Raw genomic sequence first — 10,520 nt, 5'->3', positions numbered from 1 at the left:
TTAGAGCCTTATGGAGATTTTCTTATTACCTAACCACCTTCCTCAGAAAGTATGACTTTTGACTTATTGCATACTTGACTGGTATGATGGGAGTCTACAAGGTGATTTTAGGATTTGAGTTTCGGTATGCTGGTTTTAATATTAAAACTTCTTTTATGTATATTAAAAATTTTAAAATTTATATTTTACTGCATGATCGAAATCCAAGTGTGGTATTAGAGCCACCCTTATTAGATTCAATCAAACAGGTATTATTATTGTAATATAGATTTGATCTGATTTATATGATGCTGAAATGATCTATTGATTTCTTCAATCGATTTTAAAATCAAAAATCGTTTTTGACCATAATTCAAGTATGACTTAAAATTTCAATTGTTAAATTTTGAATTTATCATTTTTTGAAATTTTATGATACATCGAAGATTGGTGCTTGAATCGATTTTATTAGGATGTACTGTTTCTAACCTATTTACTGACTTGGTCAAACCTAATTTGATTATGGTTTGGATATTGATTCAATTTGTTGACCTAAGTCAAAATTAACATGTGAATTGGATTGAAGGATTGAGTCCAAATCATTGTCTATTGGTATTGGCTCAAGTGTTGAATGCACCCTACATGATTTTTGTTATCATATTTTTAGCATAAGCATGTGAATGATATTACAACCTGAATAGCATGGTTTATAGCATGATATGATGCATGAAAATAATTTTTCTTCTGATGATATGCACTTTTAAATATGATGTAAATTGTTAGGATGTGTTAGAGATCAGTTTAAAACCCTCAATTAAAAATCATATTATGTTGTAGCATCAGGATTCACTTACTAACTGAATATCGGATTCATTAATCAGTTGGTGTCTAGATAAGTGTTAAAGATGGTTATTTAATTAGGCCTATTTGCTTCCCTAGCCAAATTGTTAGTGTCTAAGAAAAGCATCGAAGAGCCTCCCACCTACTTACTTGGCCAGTCTGATCTATTGAGTTCTTAGTTTGGATTGCTTAGTGATGTAGACACTATATGTGCCTTCCTTCATACTAAGCCAATATCATGTCAAAAACTATAGTGAGTTTATTGTGCAACCACAAGACTTATTATAGAGATTGATGTGGGATTGTCTTAGTGCATATTTGATGCTTACAGCATTTTGAATATATTACTTTATTGTGCAACCACAAGGATAGCATCATTTAGATATGACTGTATGGAAATAAAGGATTTAACTTAAGTAAAATATTATAGTTTGTTGTGCAACTATAAGGCTATGAATATTTTAGAGGTAGGAAGATGTTGAGAGTTGCATAAGATACAATTGGAAAGGAGTTTCTTACCTTTGAACTCATGAAGGTGTGTTATGCAACCACAAAGTCTTTCGTAAGGAATTAAGATCTCAACTCCACTAAGAAAACCAATAGAATTTCTTGTTTATTATAGAAGAGAGCTATGGTATTCGATAAAATAATGAAAGTAACAATTGGATAAAAGTCCTAATCTAGTTGTGCATGTATCCACTTATTTTGTGTTCTTATAGTTGTAGATTAATCTGTATAATGGCATCCTTACTTTTACTGTGTGGTATACTTGATGCCAACATGTTGACTGGATCTAATTATGTGGACTGGATATCCCTACATCCGATACGATCGGTGAAGATGCTTCTAAGGAGGAAAGGGTCACATGCAAGATGTGGCAAAATGACAGCGTGACTGTCAAATGTGTCATGTTTACCTCTATGAGTAATGAGCTTCCGAGGTAACATGAAGGCATGGATGTTTCTTCCATACTCCTTAATTTGAAAGAGTTATATGGAGAACAAATTTGGATTGCTAGATATGAGATATCTAAGCAATTATTCCATATCAAGATGAGTGAAGGTACATCTGTGTAGACTCATATCCAAAAGATGATGGATCTGATCACTCATCCGGGATAGCTAGATTTTGCCATGGATAGTGAGATTAGTCAAGATTTGATCCTGCAGTCACTCCTTAATTTCTTCGTATAGTTTGTCATAAACTATCACATAAACAAACTGAACTCCAGCTTGCCTAAGTTGCTTAATATGTTGAAGACAGCAAAGAGCCATTTCAAGGGTGAAAAGGTTTTAGTTCTTCTTGAGGATAAGATCTTCGAGAAGAAAGATAACAAGGATTCTAAAAAAAAGTTGAATCCTAAGGCTAGCATTATGAAGAAGAAGGCGAAGAAGGTCTCCGCTAAGGGTATTTGTTATCAGTGCAGCAAGAAAGGGCACTGAAAGAGGAACTGTAACGAATACCTTACAAATTTGAAGCACAAGAAAGCAAGTGTTGCTAAAGAATTATATATGATACAAACAAACTTATCATTAAGTACTTTAACTTTAGATTCTTGGATATTGGTTATCGTCGGTGGTTCTTACCTTTGTAAATTGTTGTAGGATCGACAAGACATAAGGAGTCTGAATGAAGGTGACTTCGTGCTATTTGATGCTAGTGGAAAGTCCATCCAGATCAAAGCTGTAGGAACCATGGTGTTGAAGTTGCCTTCGGACAAAGTTTTAGAACTGATGGACTATTACTATATTCCTAACATTGTTAGAAATATTATTTCTATACCTATGTTACTGGAGCAAGATTTTGAGATAAGAAGAAAGGGCAATAGTTGCTCTATTTATTTTTTTAATGAATGTTATGAAAATACTTTTATTGATAATGATCTTTTATTCTTGTCACTTAATGATAATATTCTTCATGTTAATCAAATGAAGAAAAAGAAGCGAGAAGATGTGAATGTCACGTATCTCTGACACTATCGACTTGGTCATATCAATGAGTCAAGGATTAACAAGTTATACAAAGAAAAATTTTTTGATCCTTATGATTTTGAATCTTATAGAACTTGTGAATCTTATCTTATAGGCAAGATGACTAAGACTCCATTTACTGATCATGGAGATAGGGTGAATGACATTTTGGACTTTGTACATATTGATGTTTGTTGTCTAATATCGACTCAGGCTAGAGATGGATACTCCTACTTCATCATATATACTGATGCTTTATCTAGGTTCGGATATGTATATTTATTGAAATACAAATCTGAAGCCTTTGATAAGTTTAAGGAGTATCAAAGAATGGTTGAGAAACAAACTGATAAGAGTATTAAGACTCTTCAATCTGATCGAGGAAGTGAATACTTAACTAGTGAGTTTTTTGATCATTTAAAAAAAAAAAAATTTCTCTCAATGAACACTTTACACTCTACAATTAAATGGTATTGTGAAAAGGAGGAATCACACCTTATTAGATATGGTGCAGTCCATGATATGCTTCATAGATCTGTCGATCTCTTTTTGGGGTCATGCCCTAGAGACTGCCCCACATGTTTTAAATAGGATACCTTATAAATCTATGCCTAGTACTTTATATGAGATATGGAGAGGTAGAAAGCCTAATCTTATGTATCTTAAGATTTAGAGTTGTCCTGCTTATGTCAGGAATACTGAAGGACATAAGCTAAGTGCTAGGTCAGATAAATATAGATTTGTAGGTTATCCTAAGGAGAGTATTGGATATTACTTTTACCAAACTACTCAACAAAAAGTATTTTCTAGTAGGCATACTACTTTCTTGGAGAAAGAGTTCATCCAAGAAAGAGTTCGTGGGAGGATAGTTAAACTTGAGAAAGTTCAAGACCTACAGTCAATCCAAAAGCGACATGTGGAGAATCCACAAATTGATCCTCAATCTGATGTGTTCATTGTTGAGGCACAATCACAACACACACCTCCTTTCCGAAGATCAAGTAGAGTGCATAATGTACCATTCAGGTATGGATTTGTCGTTGAAAATAATAATTTATCACACATCATTGAGAATGATGATCCCACAACCTATTCGAAAGTAGTCATGAGTAGTGACTCTGACAGATGACTTGAAGCCATGAAATTCAAAATAAACTCTATGTATGCCAACCAAGTTTGGATTTTAGTTGATACATCTGAGAGTGTGACCCCAATAGGCAGTAAATGGATCTTCAAGAAGAAGGTTGGAGTAGATGTGAAAGAAAGCATGACGATTTTGTGCATGTATTTTTAAAATTTTAGAGTAGAACATATATAGATTAAATAATTTCATCTACAATGCATGCATAGATCAAATCTAAAACTACCATATAGAATCTATGACATGAATTAATGTGTATGTATATAAATCTAAAATCTAAAATTCAGCACACATAAATCACATCTATACCAAATTAGATCATATCTAAATTATAAATTGAAAACAAAACTTGATACCTGAGGATGGGTGGCAAATCAGTACATCTGAAATTCATGGTAGTTAGTTCTTCATGATGCTGAGCAGCTACATATGCATCTAACCTCTATGAATATCCATACGAAGCCCTTATGCTAATCGATCTCCACGGAAGTGCTAGCTCATGAAGACACCTTTTGTTGGCTGATCTAAGAGAAATATGAAGAAGATGAAGAACAAGGAGTTTTTCTCCTTTTCTTTCTAGATCCACACATCAAATTTCTATGATAGAGATCAAGAGAAGAATTCTTTCTTCTCAATTCTCCCATGCACAAGAGAAAAACTTTCTCTCTTCATTTCACGTCTTTAAGAAGAACTTTTTTTTTAATTTTTTTATCATGAAAATCAGATCTAATTTAATTTTTCATATAGAAAATAACATGGATTCTTATTTCCTAAAAAAAATTAAAAAAAAGAAAGATCCAAGAGAAGAGCTGTTCTTCTCTTTTCTTCTCCCTTTTTCTCCTTGATCTAGTATTACAACAAAATAGGTTATTAGCGATGAAAAATTTTCATTGCTAATAACCAATTTTTGTTGCTAATAATATTAGCAATAAAATTTTGGTCGCTAATATTTTGTCACAAATAATCTCATCATTGATAATATTTTACGATAAAAAAAAAATTTATCGCTAATAAAACATGTTTAAGATGAATATTTTTCATCGTTAAAAAAAATTATTGAAAAATTTTATTCTAAAAATAGTATTTATGATAAAACAATTTTGTTGCTATTATTTGCTAAAGTTTTAGCGACAGAAATTTTCATCACAAAAAACTATTTTTGCAATGAAAATAATTCATCGCTATTAATTTAATAAAAAAATTATTTAAAAAAAAATTAAATAGTATTAGTGATGAAAAAAAATTATCATAAATAAAATTATTTACGATGAATATTTTTTCATCACTATTAATTATATATTTATTGATAAATTAAATTATATTAGTAAAATATTTTTAGCGATGAATATTTCATCAAAAATAATTCTGTTGCTAATAATTTAGTCATATATTTTTAAAAAAAATTATGAATATATATTTTAAATTTTTATGTATAATATTTTTTATAAATTAAAAAATAAAAATAAAAAAATTATATAATAAATTGATAAATAACTTTTATTATTTTATTATATTAAATTAAAATTATAAGATCTTTGAAATAAAAAAAAAATACATCAATAAGCCGTCAAATATCTGCATCTAGAGAATGAGCTAGAGACGGAGAGCACTCAACAGAGCTCGAACTGACGATGGAGCTTGGATCGGCCTGCTGCTACCCTATCAGCTATATCATCTGCTCCATCTGCACCATCCGCTCTATCATCTGGATTTAGAAGTGCTGATAGTCGTTGATGCATGCAGCCAACTCTTGAGCTCACTATCGATCCTCGACAACCTACCCCTACACCTCCGTTAGTTGAGCCTCACATGCAGAATGGATATCCACCCTAGATGTGTGTGAGGATGAAGGAGTAGTGATCCAATATCCTAGACCCCTAACATAATAGGGTTACATACCGAGCACCCGATCACAAATCTCATCATCTATGGATGCGGTCGAGCCCTCAAAGGTAGGTTGGGATCTAATCTTTATCATACGATCCTAAAAATTAAAATTATAATTATTTTAATTTTATAATAAAAATCAAATTGTGAATGAAAAATAATTGAAAAAACTTACAAAGAGCTCCTAGCTCCCCATCGTTCACTCCCCCGACCGTCGTTGGTAGATCTGTTGGTAGATATCGATCCTACCAAGAAGCTCACCACTCTCAGTATCTCTCTATAATTTGAAAATTAATTAAAAAAATTAAATAACTAGAGAATTATATATTAATTAGAAATTAAAAATTACCTATCATGTGCTCCATGTGACGAGCAAATGATCTCGAACCCCCATAATATGGCACGATCTGTCTCCCCCGGTTCGCCACATTCTGGGCGCATCGTCTCTATAAAATTATCAGTAAAATTAATAGATAAAAAAATTAATTTAAGAATAAATGATTAAGTCATTAAACTATAAAAAAAAATTAGATGTGGAACCTGATATGCCGGATTCTCGTGCTACCAGCATATGGTAGTCCAATCATCTATGGTGATGCTGTCATAAGGCTGCTACTGCGCTACCTCCTCCCCATGATCCTGTACCACCCGATACCAATGCTGATGCATGTGATGGTGATAGTCCTTGAAATGCAATGATAACTAAATGTCGATGGCTCGCCTCACATGATCCTCCTCAAAATCAGTGATATCAAATACACCCTGCCAATAACAAATATTAGAAGAATACTATGCAAATTAAATATTCATAATATAATTTATTTTATCTGTAAGTGGTTGTAGAAAATCTCTCTCTGAGCCTGTAGAATGTGACGCCAATCGAAGAGCATCATGGGGGCATAACTACGGCATATGATGCCCAGCTCAGTCTGCCATGGGTCTCACCATTCCCTAATGGGTCTGGTATAGCTGGTTGGTATCTTAATCCAGAGATGCTGTCTTGGGTGCTCGCATCTCCAGCCCTCCCGAGTGAGGTTCTTCGATGGACCTCGCCCTCACCTCACCATCGATGAGAACTTACCTGAAACAATAATAAACAAATCATTAGTATGATCCAAATAAAAGAATCAAATTTTATTATATATAAAGTATAATAGTTAATACCATTAGAACTCGCCTCACTGGGACCCGCCTCACTAGAACCCACCTCATTGGGACCTATCGATGCAGGACCCTCTGACAGTGAAACCAGTGCAGCAACGGAGATCGTTGGAGGTGCCTCAACCTCTGAGGCATCTGCAGGGAGCTGTGAATGTGAATGTCATCGTCTGTCTTCTGGTGCCATATCTATAGAAATTGAGATATAAATAAATATAATATTGAATAATAATAGTAGAAATCAAATAATATTCTAATGAATATAATTATATCGCATACCATTATTGGAAGATAAAAATGAACAAAGAATATAGATCTACTCATCAATATTCGTTTCTTCCTCGATGGTAGATCCTCGTCCGAATCACAGTAATCGATATATGTGTCATCTTCTATCTTATCGTCATTTATGAACTGATCGTCACCCTCTGACTCATCAAGATTAAATACAAAATCAGCTTCAACTTTGTTGGATGAAAGATCAACCCTATTTAAAGGTGCCGTTACAAGTTCTTCATCAACCAAAAGCTCGGCTAATGTTTGTTCCTTTTGCTGAAAAGCTTTCTCTTCATGTAAATCTAAATTTTCATTCATCTCTAATTGAGTTGATATGTCATATACACCTCTAGATGTTATTTTTTGTACAATATGCTAATTACTTTGATATTTTAGATCCTTCAAATATATTACTTGTTTCGCTTGAGTTGCTAATATATACAGCTTATTTTGGTACCATATTCGTGCAAGATTTACACTGATAATTATGAATCGATATGAATATCGATCTTTTTATTACTAATATCTCACCATTCATACTAAAATAAAAATATAGAATTACTGGACCCATACTTCAGTTCTATGATATCTACCGTACACCATAATAATCAATCTTTTCTTCTCCTTCATATCCTGTTGTAGCAATTTCACTATTCTGGGTCCGTCATTGCATCTCAAGCTCTTTTGTGTGAAATCTCATTCCTCTAATGATACAGGATGTATAGTGATTAATTCTTCAATCGGGACCACATGCTAAATCATGTAACTCATCGGCACCCACTTCTTTATTGAAATACTTATGTTTCATCTACATCATAAAATAAAAAATTATATTGGTTTAAATAATGTTATTTATAAGTAAATAAATAACGTATCACTAATGCAACTTATAAGATTATCAAATTATTTTATAAATTTTCTCCTATGTTGATCATCGGCATCCGTATTATTCTCTCTACATAGTATACTCTTGTACTCACTGCAAAAAGTTATGATTTTTAATTTTATATCGATATAAAAAAAATTTTAAAAATTAAATAGTATGGTAAGATGATACTTACTTAATAAAATCTTCAATTTCTTCACAATTATTTAGAACGTAAAAGTATGCTTTGGATAGCTTGTTCACTGAAGGAACCAGATCTAGGGTTTCAGGGTTAGATCTTGAAACTTTTTCAAGATCAGGCAGCGGAAGACTAAAATAAATCAAAATTTATCTTATAAAATCAAAAAATTTCTAGATATAAGATCCTATTATATGATTATTATATGATATTAAATCAAAAATTAAAATATAAAGAGCAAGAACTACATGTTGATCATATCAATATGTTTCTATACTACATCTAATATATGTAAAATATAATAGATCAGATCTATTACCTTGCAAGTTAGACATTCTAACTTTACTGATCTGGGCTTGAGGATAATATTGTGAGCCACACATACATCTGGCCTCTAGGAGTCATCCACACGAACCCACGAATCACGTTCAGAAGCTCGGATCCAAGAAATCAGCACAATATGCTAGTACTGTGCTGATCCTTCTTCGATGGTCAATCAGATACCTCCTTCTTCTTAATTTGAACTCTTCCAAAGATGAGAAGTAGGAGAAAGAATTTTATATATGAGACACTCTTAGAAAACTCATAGATGGAGGAAGGGAAGAGGTGAACTTAGCAACCCTAGAAGAAGACCCTCTTCTTTTTCTCTTTGCTCTAACCCAGATACTTAGTTTTGTGTCTATTATATCTCCATGCCCCAATACTTTTTCTCTCTAATTTTTACACACCTCAAAGGTCTCTCAATGTTCTATAATTCATGAAAATGTCAAGAAAAAATTCATCTTAAATCAAGAGATATGAAAAATCCTTGTCTAGGTCAAATACCTAGTCAAGAAAAATCCAAACAGGGCAAGACAAGAGGTGCCCAACTCTTGGGTGCCTCCTCCTCTTTCTGTCATGGACCACCAGCAAAGGGTACACAATATATGCCATAAAACTCATAAAAATTTCAAAAAAAAAAATCTGGATAAAATCAGTGCCATAAGGAAAGAGTTTTGGTTTCCTAAAATTCTATCTTATAGAATTTGAAATCCAAACTAATTCTTACTTTGACTTGATCCACAACCATATTCCTATTAGATGTGTGCCCTAGATACCAGATTGGCTGACATATTCCTGTACAAATCTAAGGGCAAATTTATAATTTTAACTATAAATCAATAAATGGGTTATTCTTCTATCACATTGTGTACATTGTGTCTGTGATACATCCTTTGAGTTAGTAAGAATGTCAATTCATATTTTTAAGAGTTGAAAATTTAAGGTATGAATTTATATAACTAACTCATAAACAGCTCCTGACCATACGATCATCACGAGGATGGTGATCGATCTGGAAGGTTGGTGTACGATTGCTTCCTTAGGGTAGATGTGTCTTGAGTCTATGGTGTGGAGATACTAGAGTGAGAGTATAGATATTCATTGAGAATGAGAGTACTGAGCGTAACCACCTCAAGCAGTCATAAAGAAGTCTACCTTCTCATCGATGACTAAGCTCGATGCTGCAGTTGTGTGTCTAGTTCTTTGATCTGAGGTGTATCGACAGTTCACCTTGAGTGTGTTATAGTTTGGCTACACCATAACTCGATCTTCTAGCCATTCAAAATCCTGAGGTATATGTTGGCTGTAGCATATTCATTGTAGGAACCAGATCGCACCAAGATGGGATCTATCAACCTCGGTAGATGAGAGGAGTAGTTCTATGATGATCGAAAGATCGAGTCCTTAAGTCCATGGCCATGGTAGAGTGAAATAATTAAAAAAAAGTTTTTCATTGGGGTTTCACATCAAACTCAAATCGATCGATTGATTCATATGACTGATGTTGGGTTTGACGAGTTTACCTTAACCCTAATTCAGTGGGGACTCATGATAGAGGAACTCAATCACATAGGTAGCTACACCGAGAGGTTCATCTTCAGTTCTAATGGGTTGCCACCATATACTACTAGGTGTCACTGATGGATTTTGAGAGCAATTAGAATGATCTTGATGATCGATCATTCCAATTGTATGAATCAGAAGAGTTCTGATCCATCGAAAGGAGTTTCGATGATGTCGATGATGACATCATGATATGTCTCATTACCATAAAGAATTGAACCTAACTGGGTCACACTAACAAGGGTTAGGATCTAGATGTCATTAATTAGGCTAGCCCAATTGATTTGGATTAGATTCAATTAGGTTCAAGAAAATCATGCT

This window comes from Elaeis guineensis, chromosome 12 (assembly GCF_000442705.2).
Source record: "Elaeis guineensis isolate ETL-2024a chromosome 12, EG11, whole genome shotgun sequence".
NCBI classification, from domain to species: Eukaryota; Viridiplantae; Streptophyta; class Magnoliopsida; order Arecales; family Arecaceae; genus Elaeis; species Elaeis guineensis.
Note: the sequence above shows the minus strand (reverse complement) of the source record.